This window comes from Phalacrocorax aristotelis, chromosome 13, assembly GCF_949628215.1.
Source record: "Phalacrocorax aristotelis chromosome 13, bGulAri2.1, whole genome shotgun sequence".
Lineage (NCBI taxonomy): Eukaryota > Metazoa > Chordata > Aves > Suliformes > Phalacrocoracidae > Phalacrocorax > Phalacrocorax aristotelis.
In genome coordinates, this window is record NC_134288.1 from 8,612,765 (window position 1) to 8,640,017 (window position 27,253).

Here is a 27,253-nt window from a genome sequence, read left to right on the forward strand (position 1 = left end):
ACATGTCATTCTTTGTATGCCAGGAAAATATCCTAGTACTTTTCTAAACAGTATGTAATTATCCTTTAATTTCTACCTTAGCCTTTCCTATCATGAGTATGTCTTCCTCTTCATTTTGTTGTCCTTTCAGACTTCTCACTGTTGAATATATTATTCCTCCCCAAAGCCTCTTTCATAAGCTTGGTTAGTCTTTGCAAATGGTCATTCATAAATGTTGACCCTTTTTTAATGTTAGCATATTTATTATTGGTCGTGGAATATATGAGTCTAGGGCTTATTATATAAGCCTAGGGCTCTCACTCAATTTTCCCCCCACTTTTCCTGCTTTGTTTAATTTCATTATTTCCCACATAATTGCAAAATTGACTTTTCTGGGGAAAATTGCTTTGTGACACTTGCAGTGCTTTCCCTATAACCTGACTTTTCTCTAACTGAGTGTTAATTTTCAAAATAGAGTCTCCAATTAGTGTGCTCAGATACGTTTCACTGAGATGTGACCGAAGTAATTTTGCTTGGTCTGTTGTTCCTTTGATTTAAAGTATATGATTCTCATTTACACTAACTCCCTTTTTTCAGGGGGCTGGCAATATAAAGGAGATTTATGTTAACATTCAGTCTGTTCTCATCATAGACTGCTGCTAAATATAAAAATTTGATCCTGGAAGTTTTGGGTTGTGTCCAGACAGTCAAAATATTCCCGTTTGTAGCAGTTTGTTGTTCAACTTTATGAGATTTTCAGTTAATCATCTCAGCATGGAGATTCTTCTTCTACAGTGTGTATGATACCAGTATTATGGTTCATTGGGACTCACTGCATCCCTTAGATTTTAAACTATTCACACCAGTTGTATTGGTCTTTAAGGACCTTTAATGTCAGCAGTATGCTGAATTTCTGTAGTGCTTTTATTCTTTGATTATAGTTCATTATTACTACCTCTCAATCTAGCCATTGTTTCCTCCAAACTTTTGTCTGGTTTCTTTATGAACTCAGTGTTCACTTTTTAAACCCCAGAGCTATTAATCTCCAAGAGTGGTCTGTGGTTGCATCTTCCTAGCACATTTATTTCTAGATGTCAGCTGTGATATGAAAGTGAGAATTCCAGAGAAAAGTCTGGCTTCCGTCACTGCGTATGCCGTAGTCTATCTCTTTGTGATGACAGGTCATCATTTATTTTGCTTAACTTCCTCATAATTCTTGAGGTAGAAGGTGATTGTCACTAGCCAATCAAAATTCTGTCAATGTGACTATTTATACATATCTGGCTTTTGCATTTAATCAATCCAGTCACATATTTCAGATTCTCCTGCTCTCATAATCACTTCTCAAAATCTCAGCTAAGAAGTCTCTGTTGGATGGATAATAGTGACAGCTTAGAGTGTCCTTCTCAGATTGTTAAATGAACAGACATCTTATCTAGTTGCTTCACAGACCTCATAGCTAATCCTAACTCACTCAACAAATGAGTATTTTCCTCTGTTTCTTATCTTTAATACTCAGCCTGTTCAACAAACATGATCCGATCACATCTGCAGATGTTGCACTCACAAGGCATTGCCAGTCATAATCTAGTTAAATCCAGACTCCTCTGCTTTGAGATTGCTACAAACTCAAGATTTCTTTTGAGAATACTTTCCATCTCCCCATTTATCTTTAAGTATTGAGCCTGCTTTGTTAAAGTCAAGTACCAAAGATGGGATAAAGCCCTGAGCAATCTGTTCTGACCTCATAACTGGCTCAGCTAGGAGAAAAAGTTTGAACTAAATGAAGTCTTTTCCAACCTAAATTATCCTAGGATCCTATGATCATTCAGTGGCTTTAGTAAAAGAGGTATGATGTCTTAACTCTTCTACAACAACAGTACAAGTGACTTACCGTGAGGAAAATATTCAGAATTAGCAAAAGCTTTATGGACGTTGTTAGCAGAAGAACATGCTTTTCTGTTCATGAGACACGTATCAGTTTTGGTTAAGATCAGCATTAAAAGGCGTGGTTTTTTTGTATACAAAATTATGTGTTCCAGTTTTAAATTCATAAACAATTGTGTAGAGTGGGGGACCTTATTTTGAGCTTTGTGCTTTCCTCGCCTTTCTGTGTGTCGGTATGTCAAATGTTAAGTATTTACAGCACAGCACACAAGTAGCAACCTTGGGAGCCTAAAGTAGCTTTTGTTTCAGCACAATTTGGGGCTGCCACATGGTAGGAACATACAAAAAATACAGCAGTTCATCAGTGATCTTTCCTAAATTATGTCTGTACATAGATTTTTTTCAACAATATGCACTCTGCATTCTAGGTGTCTGAGCTCAAGCATATTTTGGTCTTATGTATGGATCCTCCAGAGGCACAGGTGTGGCATCTTAAGCTTCTGTACCAGGAAGATCCTTCCTAACTTATATCAAATGCTTCTGGAGCTTTTCCTTTAGTTCTAAGGAAGTGTGTGCCTCACTGTGCTCTCAGTCAAACATATGGCTGCCAGGTTCGAAGCTAGCTATGAAAATATGATCTTGTTACTCTTTTGTACATATTGGAAAATATTTTTCTAAATAGCTGCTATACTTATTTGGTGCGACATCATTTTTCCCTCTAAAGTGATTTTTTAAAAAAAAGCATAACTTTAATTTTTTTTTTAAGAAATGTGTTTTAAGCCCAGCGGTCCACCTCTCTAAGGCCTGGTAGATACCTGCTCTTGGTCTCCAGAATGAACAGCCTTCACCTCTGACTCTGTATTTGTATTAGCATACTTCCACCCTGAGCTCACTTCCTTTGAAATCAAGCTGAAATGTCTTCTTTGTATAATGGCCACATTTTGAATTCTGGTATGTATCTATATATAAAGACTAAATTAAAAAAATATATGCATGAAAACAAGCATGATCCCATAAAGGATCATTCTTTTATGCACATATTTTGAAATTCCCAATATGATATCTTGAGATCTTTTCCACAATAAGTTTTGGACTGACATAAAAACTCCTTTGCATTTAAAATGCATCTAGAGGAACAATCAATAAAAGTAAAATTCCAGCTGTGCAGCAACTGAAGTTATTTCCCCAGTGAAGTTAATACTTTATAGTGGTAGTAACATACTGCAGTACTTTGTGATGGCCAGAGATTGTAGTTTGTGCCAATTTTTTTCTCCTTTAGGCCACAGTGAAAATCCTCTATTAGCACTGAAAATCTTTACTGAGATTCAGGACATAATTCTGGAAGACTTGTATTGCTATTTTTCAGGACTGAGCAACCTCACATCAAAAAAACTATATATTTGTGAATGGAAAAACAGTAACTTACTGGATTACTAACTTACTGTACATTCATTGGGGCTTGGACGAGATGAACTCCAGGGGTCCCTTCCAACCCCACCATTCTGTGTGATTCTGTGATTCATATGGAACCATGAAAAAGTTTTGCCCCGTCTTTTATTAGGAACCCATTCGGGTGTTAAGCACAACAGTCCCTTTTAGGAGAGCAGAATTTAATGCTACATTGTCCATCATGGCCGTGAGTTGCTAGCATTTGAACTCAAGGGTTGTGTGCATTAATTTAGTAATTTTTCATTTCTTTTCTACCAGACCCATGAAAGTTAAAAAAACAGTCACAAGAAGCTTAGCAGATGTGACATTTTATTTCTTCCACTTAAAAGAACGCTTGTGATCATATCCTAAGGGATATGTCATTTGATTAAAATCTATCCTCTTCTCAGAAATTCTGGAAAATTTACTCTGCCTTTGAGATCTACACATTTCATATCTAGTAAAATAGGCCAGGACTGGTCCTTTTAAAATAAGGTATAAAGACTGAAAGATAGCTTCTGAATCAAAGGAGATGGGGTGGAGATCATGATCTATGTTGGCTGCCTTTACAGATACTGTATGAAACCTACACATTTTGTTTAGCTGTTGGGTAAAAATCCAACAGATTGTAATGAAGAATAAACTTTAGGAAGTATGGATGAATACACCTTTATTTCCTTTGAAATGCCTTTCAAAATGCAAGCCATGACACAAATTTGCAGACATAATTGCTCTTTAAAAAAAAAAAATCCCCATCTTATTCTAATTTTTGAGCAAATACTTGTAAATTCCATAGTTAGTGCAAACCTGATTTCATTCAGTAAAATTCCATAAACTCAGTGAAACCTATGCTCTTCTTACCAGGTTGAATTTCTTCCACTGTTTTAGCAGAGGGGGTCAATGAGATCCAGTACTATCGCATTAGTACATCAAGTGCTAGAATCACTGAGTTCCTCTGTCCAGTGATACTCTCACCTGAAATTTGTAAACACGTCTTTCGTTAGGTTGAGCAATGCAGTTATTTATGCCACCCTTGGCTGAAGAAGGAAATATCACTGAAGCAGATGTACATAGCGTGTGGCCATTTGCAAAGATGTTTAACATGTTGTCTATGGGCACGTGGTGACATTTGAAAGGAAACAAATGTGAAATGAAATGTTGATTTCCCATACCATTTTGTGACACCAGAAACTGTCTTTTGTTCCTTCTTTTCAAAATTAAGAACATTCCATCTATAGCAAGACAAGCTGGAGTCAGTATCTCAACTTCCAAGGAAGCCGATAGGATTTATTTAGATGTGATGCTATCATTGTCCTCAATTAATACAACCATAAGACTGTTGGGGACCCACAGGATTCCGTGTCCTGTTGTTGTATGCAATCCTGTCATATACTCTTGTTCATTTAGCAAGATACTTCAGCACACGCTTAACTTTAAGTCTCTAATAAAACTGTATTCAAGGGTATGTATAAGAATGGGATTTTCAAAATCAGGCAAAACTAACCTAATTTTGGAAACCAATGGAAGTTTCACCACTAGTTGTAAGGCAAACTTTAAGGATTCAGTACTAGTTGTGTAGTTTCTCAGTAAAAAGGAATTTGAGCACACAGTTACATTGTTTGCTGAAGTGGATTAATTTTGTTATGGTTATTGCTACTATTTATAAAGCTGTAGCAGCTCAGCTGAAAGCAAGCCCCAACACAGATGATTCATCCAGTCTGTACATCAGTAACCAGTTGTTTGAATGTTTTGAATATTTTTCTCTTTCAAAATCATTCTGCTGAAACTACATAAATGTAAATGAGAGTCATAAAGAAAGTAACCCTAACTTTTGTGCCAATGACAATAAATGTCAGTGTATTTGGAGGCTGACAGGAAAATTTGCTAACCCTATTTTTAACCATGCACATTACAACATCGCATGACAAGCAACTGTTCTTTTACTGGGTCAAGCAGCTTGTTCAAATTTTAGTTTTCTTCAAGTGTTGGGTGTCCTATGTTGGAATACCAGAGAACGAGTCTCTGTATGCTTCTTGTGTTCTTTACATCCATATGTAGCAAAAATGTGATAAACAATCCTTCAAGAATAGTGTAAGAAATAATGATGATAAACTATATCATAATTTTAACAAAATAGAAAATTCTTTAGCTAAATCATCTGTGCAGTGAAGTAAAAAGTAAGACGTTAAGGGCTGTTACATTGTGATGTTTGGGATGCATTTGCAATGTAAATAATGTGAGGAAATGGGGAAGAATCACTGAAAGTAGGGGCTGGAAGGGACCTCTGGAGATCACCTCATCCAACCCGCTGCTTGAGCAGGCACCCCCAGAGCAGGGGCACAGGACCGTATCCAGGTGGGTTTTGAATGTCTCCAGGGAAGGGACTCCACAGCCTCTCCGGGCAGCCTGTGCCCCTGCTCTGGCACCTGCACAGGGAAAGGGTTTGTCCTCATGTTCAGGTGGAACTTCCCGTGTCCCCCCTCAGCCTTCTCTTCTCCAGGCTGAACAAACCCAGGTCTCTCAGCCTTTCTTCATAAGGGAGATGCTCCAGTCCCCTGATCATCTTGGCAGCTCTCTGCTGGACTTGCTCAAGGAGTTCCCTGTCCTTCTTAAATTGGGGGGCCCAGACAGGACACAACTGGACACAGGAAGAGCTTCTATGATCTAGGAATCTGAAAATTTAATGTTGTTGACATAAACATTGTTGTTTTTTTGCATACCTCAGTCTGTACCCAAAAATAGCATGAGAAAGGTGGGTAACTTGATATGCTAGGGAGCATGATAGACCATTAAAATTTAGGGGCAGCCTATTCAGTGAAAATCACCTTGTGGAGTTCATTTACCCTGGGTCATTAACAAGATGGTACTAATTCCTCTTATCTCAAGGAGAAAGGGGAAATTATAGAAAGTTTATAACGGCAGTGTGTGGGGGGAACAGCAAGGAAAGTTTCTTTGAAATGAAAACATCAAATGCAGTGTTCCAACATTAAATGATTCTGAACTAGAAGCCTGTTGAAAATGCCATGTTCCCCTGAGACTTGGCTTTGACCAGTGCTGTAATGACACTGACCTCCATTGTAAAGCAATTTGAGGTCTACTGATGAAAAGTTCTCTACAACTGGTAGGTATTGTTAAGAAATCTGAGAAAGAAATCCTAAAACTGAGATTATACAAAGGATTTCTTTACATGAAAGAAAGGTGTATCCCCCTGCTTTTTAGTTTCCTGTATGCATAATAATTCTATGGGTTTCATTTTAACTCTCTGTCACTTTGTGTGTCTCATTTGAGCCTTGGCAAGAGAATGAGGCATTGATGAGCAATAGCGCAGACCATTAGTAGGTTACTAAATGAGTCTGCTGAAGGAGATAAGAGTTCTTTACAGGATACTGTGCTTGGGTTAGTCTGACAACACAGGAAATAAGTGGTTTATCTGGGAAGAGATGGCTGGCAACTGTAAACTCCTTAGGTACTGCCTACAAAACTGCCTCAAGTCCCCCAGCATATCTGGGAAAGGCAGAAAACCAGAAAGCCTTCATAGTCTTCTGCCACCTACCAGTACAAAGTTTGTCTTCATTTGGATGAGTAAGATTTGGGATAGGTTTGTATGAAACAGCCTAACTATTGACTTCAGCATTTTACTCCTGACAATCAAGTCCTGAAATATTCTGATTTCCGGTTTTGTTACAGCATAACTGTGAAGCCAACTTCATTGGAGCTCTGGTGTTCAATGAATCAGAGATTTCATGTTTGGGAAGTAGACTTGAGTTCTGTCAATTTTGTTTCATAAGTCTAGGACAAAATAATATTCAGTCACCTCTTGTTTTTATTATCTCGGTTAAAATTCAGCCCAACATAGTACTGTGTGCGTTTACTGTCCCATTGCAATTTGCTACAGTCACTCTTGTCACCATGCCTGGTTTTAATTCCAGATGTCAGGAATATATACAGTCAGTATATCCTTTTTGAACTTAAAAGTAAAATAAAAATTGCATTTTTTTCAAAGCAATTTATATTAGTTGGCTTGAAGGATTGTAGTCATAGAAAAATCATGCTTTCCCTTCTAAACATAAGCACCTTTTCTATCCCAGCAGTGGAAATATGACGGGTGTGAATAAATTCCATAATTTGAAGAATATCGATATTCAACACAATCATCTCCAAACCACCAGATTTATCTGCCACATATACACACTTTTTCACGTGCCAAGCTTTCTTACCTATTCATTTCTTCTACATTAACACAGAGCCAAGAGTAAGAGCATGATACATATTTAATAGACTATATTCTCTCAGCCAAATTATTGCTGGACATGGGTATAGATCTGAAGCAGTTGCTTTGAGGAATTCTTCCAATGCTCCTAATTTAGTGAGATTTGATTGACACTTAATATGAATGTCCAGGCTTTCCAGAGTACTCTGATTTTTCCACCTGTGTAAATTCATTTACTATTATGCAGTTACACTGATCATATGCATAAGGGGCTATATTTTTCAGGGGAGTAAATTATTCTGGTTAAAAGCTCAGAACCGTCCATGTGTTTCTGCTTGTGAAAAGTAGGTATGTTCATATGTATCAATATTGTTTGGAGAAGCCATGAGTACATGTAGCATTGTGCTAATTTCACATGTTGACATGCACTTTTGAAAATGCACGATTCTGAGAATGTGAAACAAGAATATTTTTCCTGATTCTGTGACTAAGTTTGGTCAGTCTATATCCTGTCTTTTTAGTACCTCTTACACTTGCAGCTATTTAATTGATGGTTTTTGTCTTTCCATTGCATTCCAGTGTGACTATTTGGAGGAAGTGCAATCTCACAGCTTCATTATTTTGATGTTTTTTATCTTTCTATCTTTTAGGGGATCTACCTCAACTGCATAATTATCACTAGTTGGTTTTGCACCTCTCTATATATCAAAATAGAGCATTAAGCTCTTTCTCCTTAATAACTTTACACTACCTGACAGTCCAATTTAGGCTTTGTTTATACCATAATTCACCAAAGCTGGGAGATTCTTAAAGCTCTTCAAGAATTGCTTGGGATTTATGTAGTTTTGTGGCACACACTGTGAAACACATCTTCCATTTTTTAGTTATTAAATATGCTGCTAATGTGCAGAGAAAGTTGAGAGGAAGTTATGTCCAGGAGCTGGCTCGCTCACACTGCATCACATATTAAATTATACATATACCTTCTGAAGGAAGTTTCAGTTATTTTGGTCGATTGTAATCTAGGTTAGCCATTATGAGAAGAAATGAAAAGCAACAAATTTATTGGCAACTTTGCTGCTTTCTAGGAACTGGACTGAGACCACCAACTCATTTACAGTAGGCCTCCAAAGAGCTATAAAATGAAAATTAGTTTTGGTCATTGTTGACCTGCGGCTAAATTCTACTAGTGCTCTACAGCTGAGCTAAAAAATTCCCTATCCTCACCCCAACCATCTGAAAAAAACATCCTGTATAAATAATTGTTGATACGGGTTATTCTTTCCCTGCTGCAGAAAGTTGAAAAAGCAGTCATATATCTGGATAATGTCACAGGAAGTCTATAGCTTACCTTTATGCATTTCTTTTTTAAGTCCAATACTCCAAAAGTAATCAGATAAATGAGACTCTCTAATGGCTGATGATTGGATGAAAGCTTCACTGATTAAAGACCAAAACTGACGGAGTATCAATCACTGCTGTTTTTGATTAAGTACCTCACTAATCTCTGTCACTGTATAATGACTATCCTGGCAAACAGTCTGATTGCTGCTGGCAAATCATTTACATTAATCAAATAAAGTAAAAAAGATACTGATGTACTTCGCTGTTCAAGAAAAGATGCTGGATGTCTCTTGCTGAAAGAGCTGGATGGACATCATGCCTTTAGAAGAAAAACCCTAACTGAACTAGATTTAATGCTCTGTATTCTAAAAGCTGCTAGTAAGAGCAGCAACTTTTGCTCTCACTGACCCAGATCCAGATTTCTAAGTTTGCCATACACAGTTCATCAACAAGTCAAATTAAGTAGGTAAGAAATTCCAAATATAAGTAGCAATTAACCTGAAATCACTACAAATTAACAGGTATTACACTTAATAAAAGGAAGGGACCTTTGCTCTTCTGACCAGACCAAAGAAATGGCAGATCTTGTCTCCTAGGTAGCTTTGTTATTTAATAATTTCTGGAGTTTTCTTGTTATTTGAGGATAGGGAACTAGCTATCACTTTCAGGCCTGGGGAAAACACTGAAGCACTGCTGGGATCCCAAAACACGTGCTCCTCTGCAGCAAAAACCTCTTGGAGCTTAGATGCAAGTAAGGAAGCATGTACCTTGTAACTGCTGAAACTGCCAATCTTCCTAAAGAAATAATTCACAAATAATCCCCATGGGGGTTTCAAATCAGTGTTCCTTTCCCACCTGTTAGTTCAATCTGATAGCTGTTTCGAGTGCTTTGTCTTGGTGCTTTGCAGAGAAAGCAGCTGCGGTTTTTTTGGTGAACATACACCTCATCAAACCCAAGAGCCTACTGTAAAGCATTCACTCTTCTACGATGTGAGAGACTTAATCTGATTTGTAGCAGGGCCTTGAATCCAGATCTTCCATCTGGCAGGAGAATGCCCTGCTATCAGGCTTTTGGGTACTCTGGGAGTAAGGGCACCCTTTTGAAGCTGTTTCATCTAATGGAAATAACTAAAATATATGCAGTGGATGCAGAGTAGAAGAGGTGCTTTTTAGCCTATTGATATTGAGGCTGCAGTCTGAAAGGGTTGACTGAGGAAGTTCAGTACAAAGTGAAATGTAGAGAGGTCCTCCATTCCTTAAATAAGACACCCTAAACATTGCACCGTCCCTCTTCAGGGCATGGAATAGATAAGCTGTGGTGGCTAACTGTGAAAAGGCAGATAAATAAATGGGATGTGAGCACGTAATTCATTGCTGTTGTGGTGCCATTGTAATCAATGACGTTACCTAGGAATGAATTTCGCCTGATGCTCATAAAGCTATCAGTAGAGGTGGGAAAATTACATTTTTCTTCTTGGCCATGATTGACTGAAATCTTTCTCCTGTCATATAATCAGTAATTGTAAGAAGCTATGTACAGCAGTGGTGCAATAGAAATAATAAATAACCTCTGTACAAAGGATATATGGTCAAAGACTCAGAGAACACAGCAGCTTATTTGAAACAGCAATACATTACTAGTCTTTAAATTAACAACATAAGAAAAATGAACTCAATTTATCATGTAACTTACCTATCTCAAGTATAATATGTATCAGGCCTTTGTATTACTCAGTGAACATTATAAACCAAGCAAAGATGGTTTGTCAACGGTAATAAAGCAAGGCAAAAAAGATTTTGGAGAAACTTAAATTTACAATCCAAAGCCTTGATTTTCCATCACTTCAGAAGCCTGGTGGAATGGAATTGAGTGTCCAATATTCAAGCGTAGTTGCTGTAATTTTATGTGCCTGTTAGACATTTATTCATGTAAATGGATGGGTGGTGTCCAGTTAGTCTGTGCAAATCAATATTCTATTTCTGTGTTCAATTACAGTAAATTGATGTAACCCTATGCCTTTAAAAAATATCAAAATCATTTTTAAAGGCAAAGTTTGGAAGAATGAGAAGCCAGAAATGGAGCTTTCTAGTAAGGATTCATATTTTAAGAAGCTTCTCTTGACATTTGAGTTTTGGCCTTGAGTAACCATAATGGCTTTTGCCCAGATCTCCTTTGGAGCTTAAGCAAGCCAAGGTGATAGAGTATTCCAAGCCTTACACGTATAGAGACTGAACATTAAAGTCACCTACCAGGTTACATCTCTGCTGTATACAAATAGTATGAAGACATTTGCAGGAAGGACCAGATGTCATTTCTTTATGTGAAGAGTTTTGTGTTTTAACGATATGGTAAGATTAAAATGAAACTAGTTGAATGTAAAAATTTGAACTAGAGGGCAAATTAAGAGGTCTAATTTTGGGTAAGTCTTGCATGCACATTTGAGAGAGAGACCATTCTTTAAGTGACAGCTTTTTGATTATATCAACTATAATAATCTTTTAATGGGATACTTTGTGACAGGCATATTCAGATGTCAGCAAAGCACAAATTTGCTCTTTTTGAAGAATAAAGACACGTCTTCACCTTTCTTCCCCCCAAGTGCTCCTTCCATAATATAAACAAGCTTCAAAACAGGTAGGTTTATATATATTAAATATATTAATATATAAATATATTAAAAGAATGTTGATGAGATTTTAATGTCGTTTCTGTTACTGGAGGGTGCTGAAAGACTGAAGGAAAAACAGATTAATATGTTGATACTAAAAAAAAAAATCAGAAACAACAATCCAGTCCTTGAAAGACAAAATGGGCCAGAACTAGTAATTTAAGATTGTGCAGTGTAGAGCAAAGATATATTTTTAAAGTAATAAAATATGAATGTGAAATTTTGAACCTAGCAAAACCCACAATTGTATAACTCCATCTCTTCCAGTAATTTCCTTAACATTTTATGTGTCCCAAATTTCCCTTTGTTGTTCTCTCTTTGACCTGCTGAAGTCCTCCTAATCTCTTAAGGCAACAGGAACATGGAACACAGGAATTTCCAGCCTGGAGGAAACTGGAGGTACATCTAATATCAAATATAATCTCCAGCAGTACCCAAATCCTATTAGCAAGAAAAGGTGTGTGATACAAGCATTCCAAATTTCTCAATCAGTTTTTTATGACCTTATAATTACAGAAGAGCTGATGTTCACCGTGTACAGGATTTTTTTCTTTTCAGTTTTGCATTCTCCACTTGCTTTGGAAGAATACAAAGCCAATAGCAAATGTCTAGAATTGCTGGTCTTGAAAATACAGTAGATATAATTATACCCATAGGCCATAGCTACTCTAGAAAGGTCCACTACTTATAAATTAATCTTGAAATGATTCTGCAACATTTCTCCAGTATATTGCAAACACTCTCCCACCTTACTAGCACATCAATGGCACACACTGCTGATGAAAAGCATTCTTATCATGTATGTTCCAAATTGTCCTGATTACCTGTAAAGGAATATACCAAAAGTTGACTCAAACGAGCAACAGCTGTCACTCGCTCTCAGAATAAGGCACACTCAGACTATGGCTTGTGACCAACAATTTCTGATGCCCAAGCTGGGTGCCAAAAGGTATAATTCATTGTAGGTCAAATAGGCATACCTATAATGAGGCTGCTTATCATGTAATTTAGAAATATAATGAACATTTTTATTAAGCAAAGCCAAATAAAAGTAAGACTGCAGTGACTGAATGACTGGGGTCTACTTTCTTTACATCACTTTGCATGCAGAGATCACTCTAGTGTGGTATATGCTTTTCATATGTGTGTGTTCACATGTATGTCTTGAGCTTTCCAGACTGGGAATATTTTACTAAACAATTGTCTTTGGTAGCTCTTAGTCATTTTATCATGTGATCATATGCTCTTACTGCTTTTTTTTTTCACCTTCTGAGAAGTCAGAGGCAACCTCTTAATTTATTCAAGAGTTCATTTAAGAAAAATCAACAGAGAAAGCTGTAGCCAAAAAAGAATGCTCTTCTGTAGCCTCTGCATTTGTTTCAGATGCCTGTAATTTGACTTTGTAGGGGAAACAAGGCCCCTTAGGTCTCAGCACTAGGCATAAGAGGAAGTGGTTTGCAAAGGTTCTATGGGAAAATGAATCTAAATCAAAACTGTAGAGAAAGGTTCTGTTTTAAAAAGGACCTAAATGAAATCCCAGATACAGACGGAATGGGACAGACTGAAGGGGTGAGAATTCTTATTTCTGACTGAAATCCTGGGCTTAAATTAGAAAAGCCCTTAGAAGTGTAAAGGGTTTATATTTTTTCCTGTGCCCTTAGACCCACTACAAATTCATAACACAGCCTTTAAACATTGTTACACAGAATGAAATTCATTTTATTCTGAAAGTCCTTTAAATTAATACTTTGATAGTCTTATTTTACATCCCTGCCATTACTTTCTGCACATGCACTAGCTATGTTACAGAGGCTTTTCAACCTGCCAGCTCTGTCTTGTTAAGCAAATATCCAACAGGGTATAAATAGGAATGATATTCAGTAATGGGAACATCCAAGTTCTTCACCACACTCAAGACACATTCTGGCTTTTTGCTTTTGTAAAAAGACAAAAGTCTATGAAACAGTGTCTTATATGCATCCCCTTCTACACCAGCAGTGTTTCTCACTCGTCATAAAAGTTCAAAAAAAACCAGAAACCCCATGAAGCTACCCATTGCTATGAACTTTTTGCCACCTACTGTCTCCAGTTATATCCCTATGCTGCTTGATAAATTAAAAGAGTTTTCAGACGTCCTGCGTTATTGATGAATATTCATGCCCACTTGAAGTCTAATTCTCAGTTATAAGGAGGAAAGAAGTAGTGCAGATTTTGTCTGAACCCTCCAACAATGAGAAATGTTTCAGGGGATGTGCATTTAAGAGAGCAGGGCCAATGTAATCCAAGGAAATAATTATCTCTGGCCCTAATAGTTGACTTATTCTATCCAACCTCACGAGTCCCAAAGCAGCACTGTGCAGAGGAACTGGAAAGTGGTATGTTACACTGATTCATCTGCTCGGTGCAAAGCAGCACAGTACCTGTGTTTGTACAAACCTATGTTTGTTGTTATGTTGTGGTTTTGTTTTTGTCTTAATGAGAGACAGGGCAACTGAAAATAAAAAGGATAAAAATCTTCCTATTTTGAAGGTTTCCATCCCCCACGGTCCTTACATGCAATGACGGTAACTACAGTACTTTTAAAAAGCTCCCATTAGGAGAAATCCCAGAAGCAACAGGTTACAATCACTGACAGATACGCCTTTCTCCTGAGAGCACAAGAAAAACCCCATTCATTACAGAGTTAGGAGAGCACGGATCTCCCTGGCGTTCAGTCCTTCTATGGTGCCCAGAATAGCAGCATAGCTCACACAGATCTCCTGGCATGCATTATCTTGCAGCTGGAAGAAGGTGAAGAACCACCTGCTAGTCACTGTAGTCCTTATGGGAAATAAATTAATTAGATAAATTAGGTTAGCTGCAGGCTACAGTACATAGATGCATAAGCAAAGTTTATTTTCTGAGCTATACAGAAGGTCATCGCTGCAATAAAATTTCATTTATTTTTGTGGATACAGGTGAATACTAAGTCTAACACATTTTTTGGTTTTATTTTGGTTTGTTTGGGTTTTTTTTAATTAAATACTTCAGGGAGACAGAACTTGAAAAATGCTTTGTAGGAGATACCTATAGAAGATCATGCCATCAACACAGATTTTGCAGAGCTTTTGAAGTTCCAAAAGGATTTTAGAGGAAATTTTCCAGAAAACCATTGCGTTGATTTGTATGCTAATAAGCATGAAATTATTTACCCATCTTCTGCATAAGGTTAATCAGTCAGTTTCTCACCTCTCTATTTCCGTATTAGTGGTAGATAAGCAAAAGGGAAGACAAATAAGAAAAACCTGCAGGAGATTAGCAAGCCCCCAGTAGTTTTCCATATGTGTGTACTTATCACCATTCCATAGTGAATTTAGTTTATTCTTCAAAGTGCTTTGCAACTAACAAACTGAAAACTTCCCTACAGGCAATTCTTACAGAGTAATTCAAGTGCTGTCAGTTCATGCCACTGGTAACCTCATGATAATGTCACTGTTCTCTTGTATCTTGTGTGTTCCCTCTCCACCTCCCTGTTTAGGACTGTCATTTTATAGACTCAGGTTTTTTTGCAATCTTGAATTGGGTCAAAACAACCTGAATTTCTTATCTAGAATAGAGTAACGGCAAGAGATTTCTCAGATGCATCATTCCAGCTTTGGGGATTTGTACTGTTGAATCTGAAGTAATTGTTTCTCTCACCCATTGAGATGTAATTACAATCTGTAGCCACCCATTAAAGGTGTATACATTCATGACAATACAATAGGTTTGAAATGCTATCTAGGTTGATTGTGCCTGCAGCTTCTTCCCAAGCCAAAATAGCAATTATAGGTATATATATAGGGAGCGCATTTTTTAGCTGGATGGAACATATTTGTTTCCTTTTATAATTTCCAATTTTATTTAGTCAAATAACTGTTTTGAAATTTCCCTCAATCTATATTACTTATAATGCTTATATTGCTTTGACAGTGGTCTTATTCTTTATCAGTTACACCTATCCACTGGCATCCGCGTATTATTGGGTCTTTTATTCTCACTTGTTTAACAGATTCCAATTAGTGACAGTATCCCTCTTGTAAACTTAAGAGGATATTTAAGGTTTATGGTACAATGGGGAAAGGGGAATAAACTTTCTTCAATGCATTGTTGGGCTTTATCATTCAGGTATGTAACTGCTGGGGGATCCTAATGCCGTGACAAGAACATGCACTGATAGATATTGTGACTTAAGGTTTGTGGTTACCTTTGGAGTTCTGATGGGAGACAGAGGGGAACCAGAACTCTGCTCTGGGGCACCCAGCCTGAGTGTTACACTTGTGGAATCATTTTGTTCTGCATGCAGCAGGAGAAGGAAAGCAGTATTTGGAGTGGTTTTGGTTTGTTGGGTTTTTGGGTTCGGGTTGGGGTTTTTTTGGTTTTTTTTGGTTGTGGGGTGGGGTTTTTTGTGATTTTCTTTTTTTCATTTTACTGCCATTTTTACAGACCTTGAGATTTGTAGTGAAATTTTTGCAATTACATAATTAGTCATGATTTTTTAAATGTTTATTAGCGCTTAGGGAAAAGATGTTTTGGGGATTGCTGAATGGAGACAAAATTCCATTCAAATACAAAAGCTTAAAAAATGTGGGGCCTTGATCCTAGAAATGCATAATTCTATGCTTGGCTGTGCAAGCGAGTTTTTGACTTAAATTCTCAAGTTTCAGTGTGGTGGCTTTCTTAGTGAAGATAGAAAAAATGGATCAAGATGTTAAAGTTCTCAGCATTCAGTGATTTTGATTTGGTCACTTGAATTTTTGGGGCCTGATAATTAAGTTCACAGGCAGATCCCGTTACAAGGACCTGAAATCACTCTAGATGTGCAGGGCTTATTGGTCCCATGCCAAACTGAATAAGCCCAGTTTTAGTTTCTAGGTCTGGATTGATGGTAGTTATTGTAACACATTCTCATTGCAGTGCTAAGTTTCTTGAGGAGTCACACAGTTCTGGAAATTAATCTCTTAATTTATTTGCATAGGATAAACTAAGGTGTACGTTAAGTGCCTGTGGTGATTATCTGACTTCTGTGAATTTCAAAGATATAAACATCAATGACTTGGTTAAATCTCCACTAATTCGTTGAAGTTCAGTTACTATATGTATTCCTCTAGCAATTAGTAGATGTACATTGGTGCCAGTGTCAAAAACTGGAGAGAAGCCAGGCCAGGGCTCATTATCTCACCAGAAATCCTTGGTCGCTAATCAGCATTCAATAAAGATTAGACAGTTCCCTGCTGGCACTTGGCTATTAAATTCCATTTATACTGTTGCTCCATAAATACTATAAATTCTCTTTCGTTAGCAGACTTTTCACAAAATCCTTTGAAAATAGAAGTTTCATTTGAGGATGACTGAACAAAATGGAATCTAATTAGGCTAGAAGACCCCAAACCACCATAATTTCTCACAGTGTAATGCCAAAGTAATGCTTCTAAAGCTGTTCTGCTACAGTATTTCCAAATAAATATGTGTCATTAAATTAGGAGGGTTTAGCAAGCTGGGATGCATGATAGTTCTGGTGTAAAGGGCAAAGATTTATAGATGTCTATGAAAAGAGCTGGGACTTTGCAAGTTAAGTTGCACCCATGGTGCATCGCTGCATTTGATACAACCAATTCACTTTACAGCAGTTTTAGATGATCAGTTTTCCAACAGAAGAGGCTACTAGCAAGCTTTCACACAGGGAAACTGGAGTGACACAATCCCTTCATCTAGGACCTGTAGGGTTCATTATTGTGAACATATTGTATATACAGTGATAAGAACACCTGGTACTTCTTCTTTCCTAGTTATAGTATAAGCTTGGGAAGGATGAAAATTTCAACTTGTTCCTGTTTTTTGTGTATATAAGAACAAGGTTGCAGAAAGAGCTGCTAAAGAAGGTGTTCGTGTTTCTAAAGTGGTTAGACCTTGGGGTTAAATCAAATGCCATGCCACCGTGTCAGTCTTTGTGAGCATTTATCTGTAACTGTAGTTTTCTATAGTATTTGAAAGAATTTTTGGAGATCACACATAACTGAGCATATTGCCTTGGTATTCACAACAGGGGCAATGCTGAATCTCATTGGCACTTATTTGTCATTGATAATCAGACAAGAGGTGCTGATATCTTAAAACCTTCCGCAGAACAAATAGATTTCTGCTAATGCCATTAATCTTTCATTTATTTTCTTCTTTTGCTTTTCAATTCCCTTCTCTGCTTACTTGCCAATCCAACATTGGGTCCCCTTTCCACAGTTTGGCCCTCAGGAGATTTAGAATTGTTGAAAAAGTATCTGATCCTTGATCTCAGTACAAACCAATTTGAGTGCAGATGAACATTTGGCAGCCGTGCCACCAACATTTAATTTTAATTTCACTGAGGGAAGTATTTGTTTGTTCTTCATAAAGACATTTCTTAATGTGCTGATAAATCTTTCTGTTGCACTCACTGGGTGATGTGTGTAATGGCAGATCTGTCTTCAGAAATTATAGATATACAATGCAGGCCACAGAGAATAATAGCCTGGTAAGCATAAATACTGCTAACTACACCCTGCACCCAGGTGCTGCATTCCTCCACTAGTTCCTGTGCTGACCTACAGGATTGATCTTGTTCCTTCTTAATAGCAACCTTGAAACAAACAATCACTGTGCTTACATCCATCTTTGGGAAGGCTGTGCCGTACTGCTGAAAGAAGAAAGTAATTTGGGTGCAGAACCACAAGGGTATTTAGGGACAGGATTTCTTTAATTAGATGTAGAATTCTCAGTTAAATTATTTGTATTTGGACAGGAAAATATGAGAAAAACTAAGATACAATCTAGACTCTCACATAAATATGCTATAATTTTCTATCACTTGGATATTTAAAAAGATAAAAGGACTGTTAATTTAAAAGTTAAGTGTGCAGTTGCAACATGCAAGAAGTTATAATTACGCATTTAAACATGTTTACATAATCAGATGAGTCACTAAAGAGCTGGTACACAATCGAGTTACTGTGGCTTAACAAGTTACCACATTACAACTGAATAATAGTAGAACTACATGCACTCTTTTGGTCTGTTCTAAATATGGACTCAAAAGCATTCTTAAGTCTCTTTCACCAACGTTTACTCTAACTGATTTATGTCACATTTGTTATTGGATACGAGTATGGATTTGATAATTGCAGTGTAGATGGGTGTAATGTAATATGTATTTGATGCATAGAGAATAATTAAATCACAGAAAATTGATTCAGCATCTGAGTTCTGAGGAGTGTTTTGTCTCCAACGTTTCTGCAGTGGATCATTTCCATCAGAATGACTTTGTCTTTATGACAAGGTTTGTAAAATCCTTGGAGATGCCACTCAATTTCTTCAATAATTAAAACTATGTCCCTGAAACTTTCTGAATATTTAGCTCTGTTCTGCTGTATTTAGTTTTGCTCTTTAGGAAATGCTGTTCCAATCCCCACCTGCCTGCCTTGCTCCCTCAGTTTTTGTACATTCGACACTGGAGAGTTTTCAGATTCAGAAGACCAGCAACTGTCATTGGTGTTGGAATAAGGTCTGATAGGTATCCTGAATCCTTGCTGTTAGAGAAACTGAGCTAGCAGCAGCTGCTGAGACTGATGTTGCTGGTCACTCAGGGACCCAACAGCAGGTACTCCAAATGCCTTCTGCCATTTGATTTCCCACCTATGAACTCTTGTTGAAGGTCCCTCTCCTCCTTGGCCCCCTGAGCAAGAGCCTTGTGACTTTTGACAGAGAAGATCATTATATGCAGGTTATTGCATATAGAAGACTGATCATACTGTTCTTCTGGATTGTCCTTTCTTGTTTCCCACAGAAAATTCAGTCTTGATCTCAGCAGCATATTTCTAGGGTATTGTGTACCCTAGGGAACATATAAGCAGGAAGCCAGACCGGAATATTTCACCAATACTTTTATAATAAACCTGTAATCACCAGAAATTACGCTGCCTCTGACAGCACGCTAAACTTCAGTGACCAAAGGGGCAAAAAAGGCTCAGTTAGCAACGGAAGATCTCAGACATCCCCTTGAATAGTGATGGGCACACTTGTACTTCATTCCTTTATGTTAAAATTCTCGTGAAGGTGGCCACAAATACTGCAAAGTGCTAGTAAGGAAGCATGGTCCCTGCTTGCTTAGAGTGGAAATGACATCTTCATTTTTTAGCTATGCAGCAGTTCTTCCCACTGAAATGAAGCGGTTAATATTATTTCATAATCTTGAGAGCAGCCACATATATTTCTTGATCTGCAATAAAAGACTGGGGAACCAGCAAGGCTAGGGAAAGAAACAGCAGAAGTGAAGCTGAGGGTGATCCAGATCTTAGGTAAAGGAAAACAAAGGGGTGTCTGCACAGCACAAAGCAGATAACTGAATTACCACCAGGGAGCTGCCAAGGTTGAGCTGAGAAGCCCTGCCTAGCAAAGTCCTTCTCAACAAGGCTATTTAGCCCCTGTGGAGAGCTGCACTAATACGATTATGTGACTTCTGCTGTGCAGGATTTCTTGCTCAAAGGTACCTAAAATCTTTACACAGGATTAGATCTTATGGCATAGAAATACTGTTAAAGAATTGCTTGACTGTACCTGAGGATATGAAAAGCAGGTCAGTGTCCTCAAGTGCTTCATAGAGCTCAGAGGAGAGCAATGAAGCAGCAGAAAAGATGTCTATACAGTACAGGCATTCTGCTTTGTTTTAGACTCATCCAATGAAATAAATACAAATTTTGACATTTAATTTGCTAGAAAACACCACCAAAAAGATACTGTCTTGCTCTATATGTTATGGTATATCCTGTAAAAATAAAGCCTGTTTTTATTATTGGAACTGGCCACAGTAACACCTTAACTGCTTTCAGAATCTTCAATGCCATTTTATTTTGTAGGCTTGCGTCCACCTGGACTCAGGATTTTCATACCAAAGTACCTTCTGTCTTTCATTTACCAGCTTGTGTGGTTTCACAAAAATGATTAATCATTCTGTCCTATACAAAAACCATAATCGGTAATGATAGTGTCAGAAATGAGTGGCAGTTTGTGAAAAGTAGAACACGCCGAAGGAATGTCTCTATTCCTTGTTTACAATGAAATATGTGGTGGGAGGAAAAAGTGGATCATCATGTTCTTGTGCATAGTAAATGACAATTGACATATATAGCAATCAACTGCCAGGCTTAGAAATAAGCCTATGTTTTCTCCATAATTGGACAAAGCCTGTGATATCACTCTTTTCAAATTCTGTTGTGAGTCTCTTTCTCATTCTGTAGGGACAGACACCGCTCTGTTTCAGTGGAACCCTTGAAAATCCAAGGTGACTTCTTTCATTAGGAACACCACAATTTTGCTGCGTAGCTGAATTCCCTGCCTTTCATTGTAGAGATGTTCTGTATTGAGTAATGACCAGTATTCTGGTAATGACAAATAATGACCTGGATTCTGTGCAAGTGCATTAACCGTATCCCTGCTTGAGATTTCCTTCACACATACGTCCAGCTGACATAATAACACAGAATATAGTGTCAGTAATTTCCCTTTTCAATGGAATGTGGATCATTTGTATTGCTATGTATATAGCTTATTATAACATCAATGTAGCATGTCACATGGATCTATCAACATTTAATATCGAACTGTAACTGTAAAAGTATTTGTCCAAGAAAAAAAATTTGTAAAATCTGGATTAGGTCCGTACCCTGACAAACATACAGAGTATGTTAAATGGGCATAAGTGTATGGGTATTGACTTTGTGAATGGGTATGTAAGCATCCAGGCTATTTAGTGTATGCAGTTTCTAAAAGTGCTCAGGTGCACTGAGGTACTGTGCTTATGGTCAGGACTGAGCATGTAAAGACAATAGAATGGCAAGTGAAGGCTTTATTGGTCTTCTACAGCAGGTGGACTTTCCTTCTGCCTAGGAAAGACCTTTTACACAGATATTCCATAGGATGATCACTTTAAGTATGATCATATATCAAAGCATTGGATCTCCACAGGTTCTCGTGAGTGATTGGACAAGGAAGATATGATACAGCCCTGTACTACCTCTGAGCTTTTTGTCTTGCCTTGTGGTAATGTCATTCTGCTCCTAGTTCTGCTCAGGCTCATATGCTAACTCTACTTCCATTCACATCAGCAGGGATGCTAATGGTAATAATGCTAAGAACGTATGTAGGTCTTGACAGGATATTAGTTTATGTGTGCACAGGATGAAGTGCACATAAGTCCAGACTTTCAGCATGTTAATTTTACTTGGTATTTGTGTAGGCCAACAAATTCTGACTTCTGTTTCCACTTCTCAGACTTGCAAGCAATTAAAATCGTGGCAGACATCACTTCACTACATGGGTAATGAGACCAAATCAGGTCACAAGTCATTTGAGACTACCTGATATATACGATTAGTAACGTGTGAAGTAATGCTTCACAAATTTATGAAGCAGTTTTGCAATACCTAGAGGGTGGCCACATCCAGCTCATGGACTCTTGTAGAGGATCTCTAATCAGTTACAAAGCCACAGCATCTCTTTTATTCAGCAATTAAAACTATAATCCTCCAGAATTAGACTGGTAGAAGGATTTGAAATCTGTACTCAACCTACAAATATAAGTGGTGTCCTTAGCTGGTTTGTTGACCACAGAATACAATCATAAACTACTTTTTCTAATTTAGCAGTCATATTTTTTACTTTTTGGAGTGATCTGGAAACAGGCAGAGGGTATCCTGCATTATTTTATATTCAAATTTTGAATCTTGGAGGATTTTAGCAATTCTATATGAATAATGTCGTCCCTTCCTCCCTTCTCAAATATTCCTAAAAATAGCATTAGTGAAAATAATTTATTGTTTTTCAAGAAAAATGCCCTTGCCTGGTTTAAATCATAATCTGTTCAGACACTGCCTTTCTCACAGCCTGAGAGATGTTGATCACTTTTGCATTGCACCATTACGATGTCATCCAAAGAGACAGCAAATATTGCAGATTAATGCTGCCAAAATTGAAGTAATTACTCTCTGAAAGTGACAGGCATGTTATTAAGGCCATATGGCATTATACATGGTTGGTGTAATAAGTAATAGGAAACCGCAGTATTTCTAGGACACGAATGTTTGGTAACACAAACTTGACTAGGAGTCTTAGTATTGTAAATATATGCATTTCTTGCCAGGAAACCAAGGAAACCACCTATCCTAAGGAGGGAAATCACATCTCCCTTCTAACAACAGCAAATATTTGTGAACTTGAGGTAAAAGTGACATTTGCCATCTCTTTTCTGGTCAGTTAGGACTAAGAATGGTCATTATAATCCATAAAGGCAGGCTAGTGAAATCTTTCTATAAGAATTTTTGTCCTGGTTGCAGTCTGAGAGTGCACAGTGTATGTAAATGGTACAAAATTACCTCGTATTATGAAGGACCCTCAGGGAAACCACAGAGACCTCAGCTGCCCTGGGCAGGCTGGTGAGCTGGGAGGACAGGACAAGTTTCTTGTGGAATCAGGGCAGCTTTGACGCAGTACGGTTGTCTTTCTGATCTGGCTCTTAGCACCTGTGGAATAAATAAAAGTAACAGTAGTGAGCTTTACTTGCTTCAGATGGGTCTTGTACTGCTCTAAATAGAGTGCTGGTTCTGAGAGAATTTTGTTAACACTGTAATGATATAAATGCATTGGGACTGCAGTTTCTCTAGTCTCTGCAGCAAGTCTGACCTTGTAATGACAGAGAAACTCAACGCAGAAAAGGAAAGCTGAGCTAACTGCTAGTGAACAAACCAGCCTCACACATGGGGCACAGCACACTGCTCCATGAGATGTTTCTCAAAATTAAATTTCTCATCTCTTCCTCCTCTTTTGCAAATAAGACAGCAGGAAGATGGAAATTTCAGGGCTGGATTTTTTTCCATCCCTTGTATCTGACTTTCTTCTAGGCAAGGTATCTTCTGCTTCAATCTAGGTAACTGAGTGAAAAAGAACACCTATGCCCATGTCAGATTGGACAGCTGAGCTAGCACTTTTCCACTTGTAAAATCAGCCTATTTAGCCTGGGAGCTGTGAGGATCATTTAACTACCGTTTATAGAGTACAGAAGAGCTAATATGAGTTAGACACTTTATATTCACAGTATCCATGACCTTGCTAACTTCTGCTCCTCTTCAGCCCTAGAAATTGGTTAGACTTGTGAAAAGAAGATAAAAAAAAGATATTTCTAATAATTCTTTTTCACTTGTACTTGAATTGAAGTTACTAAGTGGTCACGTACCTGACTTTGCTTTCTCAGGGCTTCAAGATATTTTATTGTTCCATCAAAGATACCACAATGAAAACCCTCTGATGCTTTTTTGGAAGGCACCTCATGCCACTGATACTTTACCTGTTTCAGTTACAGAATGTTTAATCACGCTCCTAACATGTATTCTTTTTGGCACTCTGTCAACTCATTTGTAGGCACTTAAAATGCCAAACGTTCTAATTTTTTTTAAATGCAAGAAAATGGAGATAAAATGTACTTTTCATATGAAAGAAATTACAGAAGGACGAATTCATAGATGCCACTGCTCTGTAATTTCAATGTAGTTAGATCAGAAATTTAAACTTAACCCATGTTTGCTCAAAGTGATACTAGTGAGAACAAATATACACAGGCAGCTTGGCTTGTTTTTATTGAACTTGCATACAACGGATTACCATTTTACTCCTATCTGCGTATTCTGAGAAACAAAATTGCCCTTTATCTGGGTTGTCGTATCCTGACTACATCCACTTTGAATCCAACATGGCGATGTGTTGCTCAGAACTGAGGCACAGAATAGCAATTCCTCTGTTCTTGGTAAGTCAGAGAGGGGAAGGAAAGCTTCTGTTGGAAGTCTCTGCTCTGGGAGGACTTTCAGTCTTATATGTAATGAGTACCACTGCTGTTCCACTTGAGCAGGCTGTCGAGTTAAATGTGTTTCTGGAATGATGCTTCTGGCATAGCCTGCTTAATGCATACGCAATACATGTATTCAAGTAAAATAAAATAAAATGTGCAGTGAGTGTGTGAGCTAGAAAAACTTATGCCGTTTTTATGACCAACATTGATGAGCTTGGGTGTTAAGCTGTATTTCCCTAGTGCAGGAGGAGAGGCCTCTGGTGTTTAGAGATGTGGCAATAGTACAGCCAGGTTTCCTGGAGACGTAAAACAGAAAATGTAAGACTACACACCTATCCCCTTGGGAATAAAAGGCAGAGTGACAGATGGACTGTAATCATTCCAGCCTAAGGACAAAGGAAGGACATATTGGTCTTCTTGCTAAGGCAGACATATCTGTGGAAATAAATGGCAAAACTTATGTTGTAAGCTGTGTGATGAAGAGCCTGACTTTGAGATCCAGAAACATTCAAGTGAAGTGAAAATCTCCACAGACGTCTATGAGTTTTGGACCTGTCCTTTCACAGGTGCACTGACGTTTGTTCTAGCTTTTAGCAACTGGTGACCAGAAACTAATACAGATGCTCTTTTACAACTGCTGTATGGGCCTCCCTCTATCTGGGAAAAGTTAGAGTTGGCACTCTAGGAGCTAACATGAGCTACAAAGATGGGAAAACTCTTCCTATGTAATGCTGTTTTGCCTTGTCTGTGTTAAAGGGTTTTACTGAGCACCTCCTATTGTTGAAACTGGGGCCAATCCCTATCTGATATGAGATCCTATAGTTTTATTCCACAGAGATGGTAACTGCACAACAACCCCCCTTCCATTTCAGATATGAAAAGTGCTTGAATGAGGCAGACCAGCTTCTGTTTACTGTTTAGCAAGTGAATACTTAGTGTGCTGGAGGGCACGATGGGGAAGGGGGAAACAGAAAACAAGATTGGAAGAGCAAGGACATCTGCTGCTTAAAGACAAGTCTGGTGTAATTGGAGTAACTGAAATGTGGCCAGTTCAGGAACAAGCTGTAATATTACATTACCCAGATACGGAGTTTAAGGACAGGCAATTCTCACTGAGAAAGGAGAAGGAGATATGACAGTATAAATTAGGAAGGATATTATGCTGAAAACAGAATAACATTCACATGGATGGCAACTCAGAGGCACCTTGAACTTGAGGCTAAAGACTGAAATGGTAAAATGATTATAATAGAAAACAATTACTGATCTTCCAGGGCTAGGTGAAAAGACAGATCAGGAAATATTTATGCAGATGGAAGACTGTACTTGGGCTAGGACATTGATCATATGAAACTGCAATTACTCTGACATTGACTGGAATGAGAATTACAGAGGGACTTAGGAAGCTGAAGCTATGTTTATTGACAGATTTTTTTTATCCTGCAGCTTGAAAACCAATAAGATTAGAGGCCATTTGGAAAAAGTTGCAGTTGTTAAGTGAGGGGACACATCTGCTCTGATGCCAGTGCTCAGGTTGGAATAATATTAGCTGAAAGTTAGGATGGAAGGAAATTGATGTTGAGTGTGAGCATGATTGTGATTTCCAGATGTGGGGAACTCCATGTTCTATTGTACTCTTGGAGCCGTAACTTTTGGGTGAATTGAAGTGGATATCATTTTACTGGATGATATACCCAGTGGTTTTTAAGGTTGTCTGCCCTGACCTAGGTTTGAAATGGAATCACTGACCCTAATGGGTTTTGGTTTTCTTTATCTTAAACTTCTGAGAATATATAGTTGCTGTAAATAGGATTTCTGACTAGGATCAAGGAAGCAGACAGCAAGTATCTGGCAAAAATTGCAAAGGCTTAGCTTTTGTAAAGGGCAAATGAAAAAGGACAGTTATGCTTGTCAATTGGGGAATAGATTACAAAATATTGGAAAATGACAGGCCTGGGCACAATTTAAATCACAGTTTGTTTTGGTTAGACAAAAGGAAAAAACTTGGCATTTTTAAAGGAAAATGTGAAGAGGTAGTCTAGACAAGACATTGTGAAGCGATTCCTTCTAATGATCAAATCTCAGTCTGAGGTTAAATAAACACGATACACTGTCACTGTGACATGTTAATCCAGTTATAGTAATCACATCCAAGAAAAATACAACTTCTCAAGCTTATCATCAGTATTATATACCGTATATCTATATGCAGATTATTTTGCAGTAAAACAGCAATGGAAAATGACTTTTTGGACCTTTCCATTTTGCCTGCTAGTCATATTATTTCTGACATAATTGAGTTGTGCTGTGGCACCTGTCTTTGGAACTAATTGATTCTCTCACTAAAAACAGTTAACTCATAATTTGTTTCATGTATTGTTGTGATTTAACCCAGCAGGCAGCCAAACCCCACACAGCGATTCGCTCACTCCCCCCTCTACCCCGTGGGGATGGGGGAGAGAATCAGGGGAAAAAAAGTAAAACTTGTGGGTTGAGATAAAGACAGTTTAATAGGACAGAAAAGGAAGGGGAAATAATAATAAAAAAAGAATATACCAAATAAGTGATGCACAATGCAATTCCTCACCACCCTCCGACCGATGCCCAGCCTGTGCCCCGGCAGCGGTCGCTGCCCCCCAGCCAGCTTCCCCCAGTTTATGTACTGAGCATGATGTCATATGGTATGGAACAGCCCTTTGGCCAGTTGGGGTCAACTGTCCCAGCTGTGCCCTCTCCCGGCTTCTGGCTGGCAGGGCATGAGAAGCTGAAAAATCCTTGACTTAGTGTAGGCACTACTTAGCAACAACTAAAACTACATCCAAAACACAGTGCTGTACCAACTACTAGGAAGAA

General features: G+C 38.0%; 1 long non-coding RNA gene across 1 annotated transcript in view; it reads right to left on the minus strand.

The window, feature by feature from the left end:
• Window positions 1-27,253, minus strand: part of LOC142064355 (uncharacterized) — a 138,227-nt gene that overhangs the window by 14,510 nt on the left and 96,464 nt on the right. The window contains exon 5 of the long non-coding RNA XR_012663063.1: window positions 22,935-23,081. This is a non-coding gene — a long non-coding RNA (uncharacterized LOC142064355). The remainder of the gene's footprint in view (window positions 1-22,934; window positions 23,082-27,253) is intronic.